This window comes from Lactuca virosa, chromosome 3 (genome assembly GCF_052849685.1).
Source record: "Lactuca virosa cultivar CGN04683 chromosome 3, Lactuca_virosa_CGN04683_v6, whole genome shotgun sequence".
Taxonomy (NCBI): Eukaryota; Viridiplantae; Streptophyta; class Magnoliopsida; order Asterales; family Asteraceae; genus Lactuca; species Lactuca virosa.
Window position 1 is genome coordinate 383,274,411 of NC_136428.1, and position 17,037 is coordinate 383,291,447.

Genomic DNA, 17,037 nt, shown 5'->3' on the forward strand with positions numbered 1-17,037 from the left:
CTTGATGATTTGGTTTGACTTATGTGCCGGGCCCGGTCGGAGTGAAGTTGATGTGTTCAACTAAATTCTATGTCAAACAAATCGGAAATCGAGAAACAAGTGCTGGACAATAAGCATTGTCAGCATGCTATCTAGAGCGGAGGATTATACGATCCCTTATCTGAAGGACAAGTTGATCAGAGTTGAAAGCGAAGTATAAGAGCTACGATTGCTAATCGGATTCTAAAGTCATATGTGAGATATAGTTACTAGACTTATCCAAGTGGGAGACTGTTGGAATAGTGTCTAAGCCCGTAACTATATTTCGTATGTACTTGACCCGGTTGTGCATGGTCCTTTTGGGTTACCTTCTCCAAAGCAACTTGACAAGGTAATTTAAGGAGAAAGATAGAATATCATGGTTTATTAATATATTATAAGAATAATATATTAAAGGAGAAATCATATTTATTTAATTAGTATTAGTCATAAATTAATTAGGAATTAATTTGGTGACTAAAAGAGATTAATTAAATAAAGGGGTATAAACTGTCAAATGTATGATAGTTAAATTTTGGGTTAAGGAAACCTAATGGACTTAAGGGGGAACGAAATTATGATGGGGATCCATCATATTTTCGTCCAAGGCCTTATTCCAGAAGGTTCCTTGGGCTGCTTGGTGGCTAAGCTGTCCATTAGGGTTTAGACTGAAACCCTAGTAGCCTGCAAGTATAAATAAGACCCCTAGGCTATGGAAATTGGCTAGACTTCATTCTAAGAGAACCCTAGGGCCGATTTCTAGCACCTCTCACCCTCTCTCATATTGCCTTCTTGCTTGTGGGGTTTGTGAACCATTAGAGGAGTTAAAATTATGACTCTAAGCTCAAGATCAAGAAGATTACAAAGGATTCAAGCTACTTGAAAGAGGTAAACCACTTAGATCTGTTTTCTTTATGCTAATTTCGAATTATATATGATAGATCTAGTTTTTGTAAGTCTTGGATTGAAAGCATGTACAATAGAGAAACCTAGATCCAAGCATTAGGGTTTGTATGAGCACATAGGATTGTTTCTTATGCATAAAACCCATCAGATACCCCACCAGATCCTTGAGTTGTTATGCTGGAGACTAAACCATAACCCTTGCTATGAATTGGCGAATCTTCACCCCAACTTCCATCCTCAATAATCATTGAATTCTAACCATCTACAACCCATGCGAATATGAAATTGTAAATCCGAGATCTTGAAGAGAAATTGTTGAGAATAACCTTATTTCTAGGTCAACTCGTCGAGTTGTAGGGACCAACTCGACATGCTGAAGATGGAAGAATCGCGGGAATTTAAATGAACCAACTCGACGAGTTGAGGAGCCTCAACTCGGCGAGTTGGCAGTTGGGAAGGAAACCCTAATTTTTAGGGTATTGCACCCTATTTAAAGGCCTTAAGTCCATTTTATAGCCTCCATTGTTATCAAAACCCTAAAACGAGTTGTAGCCTCCATTGTCAAGCTTTTGGAGCCTTGGAAGGAAGTTTGGTGTTCATTTTGTGCATTATGAAGGAATTAGAAGATCTTGAAGTTTCTAGCATGGGGAAAGAAGTCTTGGATCCAGAATCACTCCATTTCTTGAGTTACTTTAAGGTATTAAGTTCATACCTTGACTTGTAGATGATTAGATCTCCTCATTTTGGGTTTTGTTGTGTTTTGGCCTCTTTTTTGGGATGGTGATGGAGTGAAGTCATTTAAGGGGTTGTTCTTTCAGATCCGAGTTGGTTTTGGTACCCTTGAGCTTAAAGGTGCAAACTTTATGAGGATTTTGGTGTCATGCACGCATTAAGTCAATTATTAACTCCATTCTAAGCTTAAGAGCATCATTTAGACATGCATGAACGTAAAGTTGGCAACTTTACGTGGTTTTACAGCTCAAGGAAGTCAGATCTATGTTTTGGAGTCATGTTCTTATGGATTAAGTGCTTAATGTATTAAGATGTGGGTTTCTGGCGAACTCGGCGAGCTTATGGATAAACTTGGTGAGTTGGCTCGGTTCTCCCTGACATTTTCAGATTGGTAGAGGAACTCGACGAGTTTGTTGGTCAACTCGGCGAGTTGACTTGGTTTTAATGGGTTTTGAGCATTACAACATTCCTATGGTGCACATGCTACCCTAATTGCTTTGGATCTAGGTTTTTCTCAAGTTATACATGCAAATCAATTTTCCAAAGCAAGAACCCTAAAATAGCATACAATTTTCGGATTCAATGAATAAACTAGGGTTAGAAGAATACCTTTCTTGTTAGATAGTAATAACAAGCAATCATTTCCTTGATCTTGACCTTCAAGAGCTTAGTGCCTCAAGCGTTGCACCTCTAATGGAGTTACAAATGTTGTTGATTTTATATAACTAGTGTTATTTAAGTCTAATGGGGTTAATTTGTTGATCAATGTCACTTTGATAATTATTGAACAAATCGGTATGGTGCGGAGTGCACATTTGTTTAATATTGTCTTTGTTGAAAGTACACTAGGGGACCGGGGGCAGCGCCCCTGGGAGCGGGGTCCAAGGGGCGGCAGCCCCTGGCGGGTTACTATATTAAAAAATGCATCAGAAATCCGGATTTTTGGTAAATGTACCCGGTTTTGTGATCCATATTCTAGACCCGGATTTAAGTTGGTGTATGATGTTTTGATAGTTTTAGGACATAAAACTGTCATGTGGCAGTTTTAAGACAGGAAGTTTTCTAGTTATATGATCATATTCGAAATCAGGTTGGTACACTTCTTCATAACATCTTGAACATTCTCTCTTCTGTTCTCTTAATTTTCTGAGTCTTATCCGATTAGAAATTGGGAGTACCACCCAAATACTTTAATTTGAAAGTGTTTAACATGATTCTCAGAATTTCCAAGCCTTTTTATAACCCCGAATTTCTTACAACAAACGCCACAAGCAAAGAATGAGGAGAAGGAGAGCATAATTTTGGCTAGGGTTTCCCTTGGAAGCAGTGGCCGAAATTGAGAGGTCAGGGGGCCTTTAAATACTTGTGGCTGCTAGGGTTTCTAGGTGGAAACCCTAATTCTTGACTTAGGCTCCAAGTAGTCCATGAACCTCATTTATAGAAGGCCTTGGACGATTTCTATAGGGCCTCCTATAGATTTCGTCCAACCCTTTACAAGGGAGTCCAACAGCCCAATATTGGAACTATTAGTGATCTGCAATATCAGTCCATGTACTTTTAATCAGTCTCCTTTGATCACTAAATTAATTCCAAATTAATTTCTGATCAATACTAATTAAATAATATGATTTCTCAATTAATATATTATTCCTATAATATATTAATAAACCATTTAAATAACATCTTTCTCCAAAACTCATTCTGTCCAGTTGCTATGGTGAAGGCAACCCAAAAAGACCATGCTACTATCAGGTCAAGTACATATTAATTATAGTTATGGGCTTAGACACCTAATCCAATAGTCTCCCACTTGGATAAGTCTAATAACTATAACTGCAAGTATGACTTCAAAACCCAATTAACAATCGTAGCTCTCAAAAGTCGCTGTCGAACTCTAACCTAGTCAACGACGCATCCTTTAGATAAGGGATCATATAATCCTCTGTTCTGCAAGATATCGTGTGGACAAAGACATGGAACATAATCATTCTCAATGTCCAACAGTTTGTTTCCCGACTTCTGATTTGTTTGACATTGAACTTAATTGAACACATCAATTCAGTCCTGACCGGGCCCGACACATAAGTCAACACAAAATCATCGAGGGGCCCAAGATATCGCTTTTACCCTCCTAGGATAAAATGAACAGATAAACTTTGACTTATATTCTTGTACTATTTACTCGTCAAATCACACACAACAACACGTTTTATAACACTAAGTTACTGATGCGTTTACACATTATCAATGCACAACCAACTTGTAAACAACAACTCATATATCTCGGTTTAAAGATTATACAATATTATCATCTCATAATCACTCGTGATAAATTCCATGAAGTGATTCAAATGAGCGTGGGTTTAATCCAATACTCAAATCTTATTTCAGAAGTATTCATGAACATTGCAGCAAACCTTTGTTATGTCTAAGCACTTAGACAATCTACAAGCCAATTCATGACAGTCTTGCCTCATTACTTACTTCCAAAGTATGATCGACTGTGGATAATTTGAACAATCCAATTATTCAGGAAGTAAAACATGCAAAAGTGAAACAATAGTAAATAATCGACACAAGATAGTAATCTTTACTCATAAATAAATCTCCATTACTTAATCATCAAATGTAAATTACATTTATCTATTACTAGTTTCTAAACATCTATCTAATCACTAAAACTAATATCGTCCTTCAGACCAATGCCCCTCGCATGGTGTAAGTGATTAAACCTGCTCAGACCCTTTGTGAGAAGATCTGTTGGGTTCTCCTCTGACGATACCCTCTTGACTACGAGGAGTCCCTCTTCTACCCGATGTCTGATGAAGTGGTATTTTTTGTCGATGTGTCTGGATCTTGTTGGGTTTTTGGTATACTACAACATCCTATGGTGCATATACAACCCTAAATGCCTTGGATCTATGTTTTCTCTAATTATACATGCAATATTGTTTCCATAGCATTAAGCCTACAACTAGCATACAATTGACATAAACAACATAAAAGTGAGTTATAGAATTACCTCTTGGTTGTAGCTTGTAGACATTGGCCTTTAAGAACTTAGTGCCTCAAGTGTTGCACCTCAAATGGTTCACAAACACCATGAACAATTGAAAGACAAATGAGAGAGAGGTTATGCACCATAAATCGTCCATACTCTTGCCATATCACTCTTAGGTCCGATTTTGGCTAAAGGGGTGCTCTATATATATATGTGAGGAATCCAAGAGTCATTGGTAAACCCTAATCCATACTCTTGGGCTTATTTTCCATGATCCATGATTCAAGTGGGCTAACTCTTTATGGATTCTTCCATAAACTTAGTCCATCATGTATCATAAGCCCAAAACACACACACACACACACATATATATATATATATATATATATATTTATTTATTTATTTATATAATTTACACAATTAGTTCCCATTAATTTAATTAGTCTCTTTTGATCACTAAATTAATTCCAAATTAATTATTGATCAATACTAATTAAACCATATGATTTTATATTAATATATTAAAACTTATAATATATTAATAAATCATAAATAACCTTTTCTCAAAAGTCCATCCTATCAAATTGTCCCGGTGAAGGCAACCTAAATGGACCATGCTACTCTCGGGTCAAGTACATACCAATTATAGTTATGGGCTTAGACACCTAATCCAACAGTCTCCCAATAGGATAAGTCTAATAACTATTATTGCAAGTACGACTCCAAAACCTGACTAGCAATCGTAGCTCTTAAAAGCCGATGTCGAACTCTGAACAAATCAAATGACGCGTCCATTAGATAAGGGATCATATATTCCTCCATTCCAGATATCGTATGAACTAAGACATGGATTATAATCATTCTCTCTGTTCATGTGTTGTTTCCTGATTTCTTATTTATGATGACCGACTAATTGAACAAATCAAATCAGTCCAGGCTTGACCAAGCACTTAGGTTTGTCATCACTAAATCATCGAGGGGCCCATGGATATCGCTTTTACCCCCTTAGGGTAAAAGGAACGGATAAACTTCGACTCATATGATTGCTCTATTTACTCATCAAACACAACAATACGTTTTATAACACCGAGTTACCGGTGCGTTTTCATATTATCAAATATGCAACCGACTTGTAAACTGGAACTCACATGTCTTGGTTTCAAGAATATAAGATATTATCGTATCATGATCACTCGTGATAAAATCCATGAAGTGATACAAATGAGTGTGGGTTGAATCCAATACTCAAATCTTATTACAGGAGTACTCATGAATACTGCAACAAACTTGTGATATGTCTAACTTCTTAGACAATCCTACAGACCCATTCATGACAGTCTTGCCTCAATACCTACTTCCAAAGTATGATCGACTATGGATGGTTTGAATAACCTAGTTATTCGGGAAGTCAAAACATGCAAAGTGAAACCCAAGAATAATACTAATCCTATATGGCCCCAAAACTTTTGAGTGTAAATAAAACACCTTTTATCTAATCGCCATATTGATTACTTATTATTCATTGTATAATGTTGGGATTAAAACCCTAATTGTGATTTGATGAACAAGATGTGGAAAATAAGAACAAACACAAATAAAGAAGATCTGTCGAATGATCACTCGGTTTATTCAAAACATGAGGAATAGATTACACTTTCATAACAGACTAAATAATCTAACTCTACATAAGAAACCTTACAATGTGGCGGCTACATTTTGCCTCACTCTTAACCCTAATAATGAATAATACATGACTATTTATAGGGAAAAGACAAGTCTTGGGCATTTAACCTACACTTCATCAAGGGGGCCCATTGCCATAATCCATGGAGTACTTTGAAACCCTACAATCTCCCCCTCAAAGTTTGGAATGGATGACAATGCTTCAACTTCCAAAACAAGCATCTAGCAAATAAGAAATGATCTTGCGACTAGGAATATTTGAAGCAATCCACGAATCTTGATTCTTCAATAGTCTTCAAAAACGGGTTCTAAGATATATATATATATATATATATATATATATATATATATATATATATATATATAACCAAGCACTGAAGTAATGTCTTTAAACTTCATTTTCTAATGTAATCCCAAATATCTTCAAGAAAGCCAAACCCGCCATAAAAACCCATTTCAGAATTAAGAAACCGAATCACTTCTTGTCTTTGAAGAACTCCCCTTCCAAGTCACAATGATATTCAAATAAGCTAATGATATAATCCACCAAAAAAATATCATTTAACAACCCAAATTTTAATATTCGTAACGCCACTTGATCGAGAAAATACTAGAAGTCAGAGATATAACAAGTCCTTAGAAGAGCTCGATGAAGAACTGCTACTATAAAAGATACTTCTCTGTAAAAGCTTTAGAAGAGCTCGATGAAGAACTGCTACTGTAAAAGCTACCTTCATAATTCTACCACAAGCTTTATCAAAAATCTTCACATTTGAAAAGTCACAAATCCAATTTCGAATGGCCATACCAAATTCTCCCCCTATTTATAATAAAAAAATTTGATTATGAAGCCTTCAAATGGTCATGAGAATGATCTTGAATGGATAAAAAAATTACTATGCTCCCCCGTGACAAAACGATATAAACGATGAAGTATAAAATCCAAAAAAGTCGAGAAAATTTGACGTTATTGCGAAAAACGACTTTCCGAACCGCCAAGACTTGATGGAATCCTTATTTTTATGTTCACGAAAAAAATATGTGCGTTAAAAAAATCCAAAACTGTTCACCAGACCTCAAATTTGCAAAATTTTTGAAAAGCGGGCTGAAACTGTCACTTTGCTGAAATTCTGGGATTGAAAATGTAATTCTGCATCAATTTCCCTTTTAACTGTAACTATTTCTGGAATTGGTCCAAAACTGCCAAGCTATGAAAATAACAGGGACCAAAAGTGTCAATTCGCTGAAGTTGTAGGGACCAAAAATGTAACATTGTTATCTTCTTCCCCAATATATCGACGAATGAATGAACACAACGACTTTATACGAATCCAAGAAATCAACAACCATTTACACTTTCGTTCCAAGCATAAGATGCGAATCTAAGCACATTCGCTTTTGACGTTTGTAGGGGAACATAGTGCAAGCCCAGAATTCCATCCCGATTCCTAGATCGTTCGCTCCGAATCAATTCCAAAATCTGAACAACCCAATCAACGAGCACTTGGTCCCGAACACAGGTTCGCATTTAACGATTGTGGAAGTTACGAATTGGAGATTAGTCAAGTATCCAACAACGAACCCGTTCGTCCAAATCGATCAAACACAGCGCCAATTCCGAGCCTTGTTTCACATCCGAGTCACAGTCGATTTTGACTTTTCTGTTTGACTGGTAATAGCGAATAAGCACACAACCATCCCAATTTCGTTCGTTCTTAGCATTACACTCTTGATTGTAGTTACAGTACTTATTTCATTCGTTCGCGGGTAAGGTCTTCAAACCAATTTGACTTTCACGTTTGACTTGGCAATTGCGAACATATCATCAAGACAATTCTCAATTTAATTTCCATTTGCAATTGGTGAACTAACAAGTGATTGCGAACAGAAACACCGGATACTTCCACAATTATTGCATCATCCCGATTTTAGATGGTTTTGAATTTTGACTTTTCAATTTTGACCATCCAAATTAAGATACAACACTGTTCATCTGTTCATCACTTTCAAAAACCAGATGAACAGTAACATAATTCCCCATGAACAGTTGTTTGAACAGAATTCTTATTCTGAAACGCCAAAACACCAATAATCTCCAATAATTTGTGCAGAAAATCATCAAACCAAGAACCGATACTTCAAAAATCAATAGATCTTCAAAGACCTGCTCTGATACCACTTGTTGGGATTAAAACCCTAGGTGTTATTTGATGAACAAGATGCGGAAAATAAGACCAAACACAAATAAATAAGATATGTCGAATAATCACTCGGTTTATTCAAAACATGAGGAATAGATTACACTTTCATAATAGACTAAATAATCTAACTCTACATAAGAAACCTCACAACGTGGCGGCTATATTTTGCCTCACTCTTAACCGTAATAATGAATAATACATGACTATTTATAGGGAAAAGACAAGTCTTGGGCTTTTAACCTACACTTCATCAAGGGGGCCCATTGCCATAATCCATGGAGTACTTTGAAACCCTACATATAATGTTTCGAATAATCAACTTATACTTGAATTAAAACAATAGTTAGCCCATGCTCCAAGCATGCACACTATGTTTGCCTATGGTCCTTTCTTTGTGAGATAGATCTATTGATAACATTTCAATGATGCTTATTTCACAATTCCAAATCCTTATGATAAATGTAAGAATACCAAATTCTTGCCATTTACTGAAATCTGTTAGATTCTAAACTTATATGCAATGATCATCTTGTAATGACTACGCACAAAAGTCACAGAGACTTGGCAACAGACATTACAAAGTATTCCAATAGAGAGAAATTCCATGGAAACGAAGTCTCACATTCAAAGTACATTCCTTTGAATATGTCAATATGGTCCTTCCAAAAATTTTTAAAATACTTCCAACTGTCCATGAGCAACCAATCTTTGGTAAACCTCAGATTGTCCTCGAAAATTGCTTAACCACTTTAGTCATATCTTGTTCTAGTCCCTTTTTCCCTCTTAATGCCCTATGCATTTGGAAAAATTAGACCACGAGAATATTATAGCATATGCAATCGATCCTATACCCGAAGCATGTGGGACACGATTCATAATGTCTTACATAAAGACATGATACTTGATCAGTCTTTTGCTATAATATTTCTATTTGTCATGTTCTCACAATTCGAACTATGAAGAGGGATGCCGTAATCATAATCGAATTTGAGAACACAATTAACATTTTGACTAAATTTGATTAAAATCTCAATCTAAGCTTTTAGAATTGAAATGAAGTATAAATTCCCCTCCCTTAATTACAGCAAAACAACTTTTCAAACTCTGCAACTTTGCAAATTGAAAATTTTGTTTTCTATAATTAACATTGCTAACTTGCAACACTTAGCGTAATAATTTTGCTCCCACTAGCATAATAATTACATTCTTATTAGCATAACACTTATGCTCCCACTAGCTTTGACATGTACCTAGAAATCCGCTCGACTTCTAGAAATCAATACTTGCTAACTTTCTTACCAAAGTTCAGATTTATGATACAAGATGCTTTGATAAGACTTTATCTAGGCTTCTCAAACTCATATACCTTTCCTTAGATAGCTCACATATGTGTCTAAAGAATTTTAGAACTTACAACAATAAGTCTCAAATGTTTAGACCTTTTCCATTTCTCACAATTCGAACTATGAAGAGGGATGTTGTAATCATAATCGAATTTGAGAATGCAAATATCACAATTGCTAACTATTTAAAATCTACTTAGTGAAAGCGTTTCCTCACAATCATTTTCATGAATTGGAGAGAAACCTTATGACACTTAGATTTTTATGGTGTATGTGTTCCTATCCATGTGATTTTTTCATAACCATAATCACAAGACAAGGTTAGTGACAAATCCAAACTCATATGGACTGAACTTGTTCAATCTTAATTTCTTGCCACCTGGCAGCCCAAGAGCCTACCATTGCTTCCAAGTTGTTATGCAAACAATTGAGCACTCATAGAACTCAAATGCATAATCAACTTTATCTGGAATGGGCACAGAAACAAGAATATGTCAACACAATAGGTTACAAACCTCAAGTCGTGTGCTAGTGATTGACAATAGGTTTACTCTTTATTAGTTCTTGAAATTCTTCAAGATCTTTAAGACTCCCACTGTCCTCTTGACATATAAGATTCTCTTGTCAAGAACCATTCCTTGACAAACAAATATTCAAGAGTTAGTGCGGATTCTTATCAAGACAAACACTTCACACAATTGGTCTTAGTTGCTCTTTTTCTTATCCAAGACATCACAACTTACCAATTTCAAATGTACAAAAGTAGAAAACATTAGACTCTACATTTGATAAGTGTTATAAACCTTTCTTAAGATTAGGTCACTCAAGGCACAATCTTGGAGTATGACTCTAAGACTTGTTTTTGGAACGAAGAATGACTCATCTTCTTGACTTAACCATTTCAACAATTCATGACTCCTCTTCTTAGCCATACAAATGCACTAAGATATCATTAGAGGATCAATTGTCATATGGTTTTCTATAATCATTAAGATAATCATAAAACACGATACTAAAGTACTCCCCCATCTTTTCAGATTGGAGAAACTTTTATCTTTCTGCCTAATTTGATTCTTCTCATTCGTTCTGCCAAACATTGAAACTATTCCAATGTTTCAGAATTACACTTAAACTTGTAAGCATAACCATATTTACTAAACTTTAGTAAATTATAACGAATAGTCTTATCGTTCTTTATGGTGGACCTGACCAACGCACACCCAGTGTACCCGATCCCCTAGTCCTTCACTTGACTCACATATTCATGTGAACAAGGAATTAGTCTTAATTTCCCAAAGACGAAAATTCTCATTCATCATACAATACTAGTTGCATGATTCCAAGTTTCTGTCCAATTGAAACTTGGGTGATGAGAATATGTCCTTATTTGGTAAATTTTGACACTACCACAAACGAAAGAATCAAATCGATTTTCCAATATTGCTATCAATGGAAACATATAAGCAACAGTTTTCACAAATGCCATTGTAAGGAAACTTAAAATAAAATAAATTTCTAAAATTTTATTTATTTATAAAATTGCGGAAAACTTATCCTTACAATGCAAATACATATGAAAACTATGTTGTTATCTATTCCTAAGAAATCTATCACAACTCTTAAGCAACAACTCAAAACTCTGATCACCGAACCATGCGATCGAAATCCATCTCTTCGCGATCATAATCAACTTATTCTTCCTTTAAGTTTCCTTTCTTTTCTTCGATTCTCCAAAACATCAAAATGTAATTACATTACATCATGTATTAAGAATCTCCAAATAGGAACTTAATAGAGTTAGATATTGGAATTACCTGAAGTAGAGTCAAACCTTTTTGACTTTACCATCCTTATAATCTTTCAGGTAAATAGAGCAGCTTCGCAACCAATGCCCCTTCTCTTGAAAATATGACATATGGACCTTTTAGGAATAGTATATTGTACTATCTCAGACTTAGCCTTTCTCTTTACCATTTGGTCAATTGACTTTACCATGGCCGATCCCTTTCCATTGGGAAGAGAAAGCTTTTCTGGACTTCTAATGTTACCATTGTCAATGTCCATGGAAGTTTGGGGAGTAGACCTTCCAATCAAATTTGCTTTACCAGTGCACCAAATCATTGCTGATTCTGCAGCAACAAGCAAATTGGTAAGATCGATAAGGGTCATGTCATGGTTTGTCATATAGTAGTCCTCAATGAACCCGCTATATGACTCAGGAAGTGATTGACGAACCCAGTCAACAACCAACTTCCTTGAGACTTCGACGCCTGTCAATATGTAACTTCATCTCCAAGATGTTGGCACATACAGACTTCCATCTTAGTGTTTGCTTGCCAATAGGGCTTGAGTGACCTTAAACGTTTCAAGTCTTTGAACTTGTGGGTTAGGGAGAATAATTGGAGGAGGTGAAGGAAGTGAAGTATGGTTTCCAGTCCCATTAATTCACGATAAAGGGATTAATCTTTCACCTTGATTGCTATGTGGGATATCATCTTCATTAGAAAGTTTTTTCTAAAAGGATAAGGAAGACCATAGTTGTCAGAACTAGACATCTATGAGGGAGAAATTCAAGTTAGTTGATTTAAGTCCTTAATATAACACCCAAAACGAAATATTAAGGCTATGACCCAACACAATATTCTACAAATGCGAAAAGGGATGCCGTAATCCAATTGTAGGATATTTGAAGGTAGGTAAATGACGATTTACCAATTTCCACCATGAAAAACGAAATAGATTATTAAGTTTTAATTAGATTTGAAATTCCTAGATCCTTTGAGATTTATTGAACTTTTCAATGGCATGTTTAAATCTCGATTGTGCCCTTCAAGTTTGTGACTGGGATGCCGAGGATCACAAACAAGGTGTGAATAACCATGCAAATTAGTTTGGTACACCCAATGTTACAAATCACCTAATCAACGTGCCGGTTAACCACACACGCTCCATCGATCTATGATTAACATCAAGTTACCCTTTTGAGAGAACAAAATGATCTGATGCGCAGGGACAAGGTTTGAAAACTCAAACCTTGAGATAACACTTTAAGATTAATGTCTTCTTACTAATAAATATACCAGTCAAGTCTGGATAGACCAGTCAAGTCTGAGTTAATGTATTCAACAAATGTTCAAGCCATAAATGAAGAATGAGAATAAAGATCAAAGTAAGGTTAATAAATGAAGAACAAAGGGAATGTTGAAGAGAGAGTGAAGTAAATGAGATATTGCTAAAAGGTTTGAACAAATCCATCAATTGATTTAACATTGAATGCTCCTATGAATAGGAGTACAAGAAACATGGTACTAACCGATTACAAACATAGGACTGGATAAAAGAGTTACATCTGACACTCTGAATATCCGTGTTGACAAATAAAGCTATGTCCTATGACTAGTTAAATCAAAGAAAAGACAAATACATTTAATGCATAAAGACAAAATACGGATTCCGAAACAACAAACATTCCTGACACAAGGTTCATTCCGGAATGCCTTCACTCTTTCTTCTCATCACCAACTTAACATCAGGTCCGGACACTAACAGATTCCAGAGCAGACTTCACTTCGGAACTACAGATGACTTTGGAATTAGCAAAAGGATTTAGGATTTCTAGAGGTTCACTTTCAGGTTCCAACAATCTCCCCCTAAGTGAACTTAGCAATCAAGTCTGCTTAGATCGCTTCTTCCTTGATGAAAGTGTAGGCTCGGAACAACCATTCTCGGACTTCGATGTACCAGGTCAGCTGACTCACAAACTTTGCTTTCACTTGTTCCGGAGCTTCAGACTTGGACGCACGACATATGAACTTCTGAAGAGCTTTTGTTGCAACTAGGTGTATGTCAAAGACTCGGAAAAAGTCCTTTTTGTTTGTCCTTTTCGTCTTGTACACAAACCCTAGAACTGGATCATCAATAGGGCCTTTAGCTAGTAGTCCAGCTTCCGGAAGCACATATTCAATCTTGGCAACAAAATCTTCAGTTCCGAATACATGAGCCAACTCATAGTCGCGTCGACAAAATTCCGCGACATAATCTTTGAGTAAGCTCAGAGCAGCATGGTAAGCACCCATGCTGATATCATCTTTTTGGAGTCCTCAAAAGTGAGCAGCTAAAGTGAGAATATCATTCGGATTCATTGACGGGAAGTCAGCATCGGTGATGGTTTTATAAGTTTGTTTGTTCCTGACAACATGGTACCGGAATAGTGGACAGCTGAGTTCGAATTTGGTGAGGACCTTCCTTCCGTACCCAGAAATCTTTGAAATCTTCTTCTTCGTCCATACTTCCTTTAGGGGAAGTTCATTCTTGTCATAGAAAGTTTTTAACCTTTCTCGCTCTGTCCGGAGAGTGACCTCCGGATTTTCATTGGGATGGAGAGGAGCAAATTTGATGTAAAATTTATTGAAGGGAGAGAGAGGAAGATCAAGCTGTTCGGAATCATTGGAAGGAATGTCATAGTACATAACGGGTACTATATCGACATCCTTAAGAATACCTTCACGGTAGAGAGGAGAAATGGCACGCATCGGATCAGGATTGTCTTTGAGCGCTTGGATTCGGATGTTGTCCTCTAAAGCTTTGTTAATTTCCTCCTGAGACCATCCAAGTTTTTGCTTTGGTGGAGGTCCGGAGTAGAAGGCTTGATGTTCGGCTGTGATTGGTTTCTTGCCTTTGTCTTTCGTTATGGCAGAGATAACATACGCCATATTCTCATCAATAACAAATTCCGAAGTGGGCGTCGGAAGAGGTTCTTCCGGAATGACATCAGGGATCCGGAGTGGAGAACCTTCATCTATCAGAGCAATTTTAGGGTCCGGAATTGGAAGTGACACCGAAGGGGTGGCTCGGAAGGCTTGAGCAGTCATAAAGGATTTTGCCTTAGCCATTATGATTCCCCTTCGAAGAACATCATGTAAAGAGGAAGGCCAAGAGACTGCGGACCAAATCCTCTTTTCTTTTTCGGTCATCACTTTTGGAAAAAGTTTCTTTGGGGCTTCAAGAGCAAGAACTCCATTAGTGACAAATTCCTCTTCTTCAATGTCATCATCATCATTGTTCCCTAGAAGTCTGGAAAGAACTTGGACTTCATCATCGGAATTGATGTCTTCATCTCGGAGTTGAAATTTCGAGGCAGGCTTCCATGGTTGACTTGGACCTTCTCCCCCTCTTGCATCGGTGGCCTTGGAAACTGGTGCAAGCGTCAATGAATCATTCAGGTCAGAAAACTTGTCAAATACCTTTTGAAGACCAGTGTTGAGTTGAAGAGTGATAGTATCATAAGCTTCAGCAGTTGGCGCTTGGGAGGAGAGATGATCAAATAAATGTCCAAGGATAGCAAGCATCTCATCAAACTTGCGATTCGGAACATCAACAATGTTCCAAATGGATCCGAGCAATTTGATGAGGACTTGCTGGATGATCAAGTTCATTTTGTCCTTCTTCTTAATTTCCTTCTCCAGCCTCTGAATCTGCTTCTCATGGCGAACAAGGGTCTGCTTGATGAGATCATTGGTAGCAGCAACCAAGTCATCATGGACCTTGAGCATTGTAGTGATTGTATCGAGATATAGCTCAACGGAGGCATCATATTTTGCTTCAACTTCTTCGATCGAATGTTTAAGTCGAAGGGAGATCAGCTGATCTAGTTGAGCTTCTCGTTTAGCTATGGAAGGTCCGGACTGATGTGATAAGGACTGGAGAATTGCGTCTAGCTTGGAGTCCAGTCCGGAAACCTTTGTATCAATCTTGGTGTTTATCCCAGCCACGGAAGTCTCAAGAGAGGTGACCTTCTTCATTGTGTCTGAAAAATTGGATTGAATATCCAAAAGAGCAAACGAATCAATATGATTTCCTGCTGAGGATCCGTTGTTTGAGCTGGAAGGAATGGAAGCATGAGGATGAGACTTTGGAGTTTCTCCGGATGTGAATTCAAGATCAGCAAACTCATCGGAAGGAGCAACATAAGGAATGTTGCTTTGAATGGCCCGGTTTCGCATGGAGATGAGAGTGGCTTCAACTTGGGATCTTGTAAGTTCTGGATGCCTAGAGTGTGTCGTGTTCACAAAATCTTCCTACAAAGGATCATTAGATCCTGGTCGTCTTGTACCCTTACCGGGTATCAGACCAGTTGTTGCACCTGAGGTTGGAGGGACAATCCAGCCTCGGAATGCTTGGGTTCCGAAACAGGGGTTTCGGAGTGTGTGCGTGTAGAAGGAGTTTGGATAGAAAATGTGACACATGGGTTTGTTCCAGGGGGCAAGGAACTTTGTTCAACACCGACATCACCTTTTTGAGAAGGTGAGGGTGGATTATGTGCAGACTCCCCGTGAGTGTGTGCCTGTGTTTTTGAAACATCGAGGAGTACCTCGGATGAGTGGGTAGGTGGGGTGTTCTAAAGGCCAGAATCAGCTTGAATGTCATGAGCTCCTTCCTGTTGAGAGGAGGAACTGAATTTGGTTTTCTTTTTAGGCTTTGGCTTTGAAGGAGAAGTCTTCCTTTTGGCAGACTTTTTAATTTTTGCTCCGGACACAGAAAGATTGGCCTCTTCCGGAGTGGGATCAACAGAGGCTGGGCAGGTTGTGTTGGGTCAAACACAACCGAAGTCTCTAAATGATGTTTCAAATAAATGGAATCGGAAGGAATTAGGGCCAACATATGGTCCGGAAGACGTCTAATGGGACCAAAAGAAGATTGGTCCGAAATTCTATAATGCTTAACAGTTTTGAAGGTTAGATATACCTCCTTCGGAATGGTGGCAATAGGAATGGGTTCGGACCTTTCTCTGTAGAGTTGCTGAATCGTCAAAGCCCAGAACCTACGGTTTGAAATCTTGTTGGTCTTCCTATTGATTGCGAATTTCCGGAAGTCATGCCATAGCACCTCCGGAAGATCGACAACATTATTGCGTCCGGAGTAGATATTGTACACCACATACAACCAGTCCTTGCTTAGGGTGTCCGTACCACCATGCTTTCCGGACAGCCCTCGAATGATGAAGTGCATCAGCACGGTCCATAGTCCGGAAACGACTGATTTCTTGAAGTCCTTGGCCTTGTAATCCTGGTTGTACCCAATATGATTCAAGAATAGTTGAAATTCTTCTGCTGTAGGTTCTTGTACCTTAAAACCCTTAGGGTTTTCTTTCACA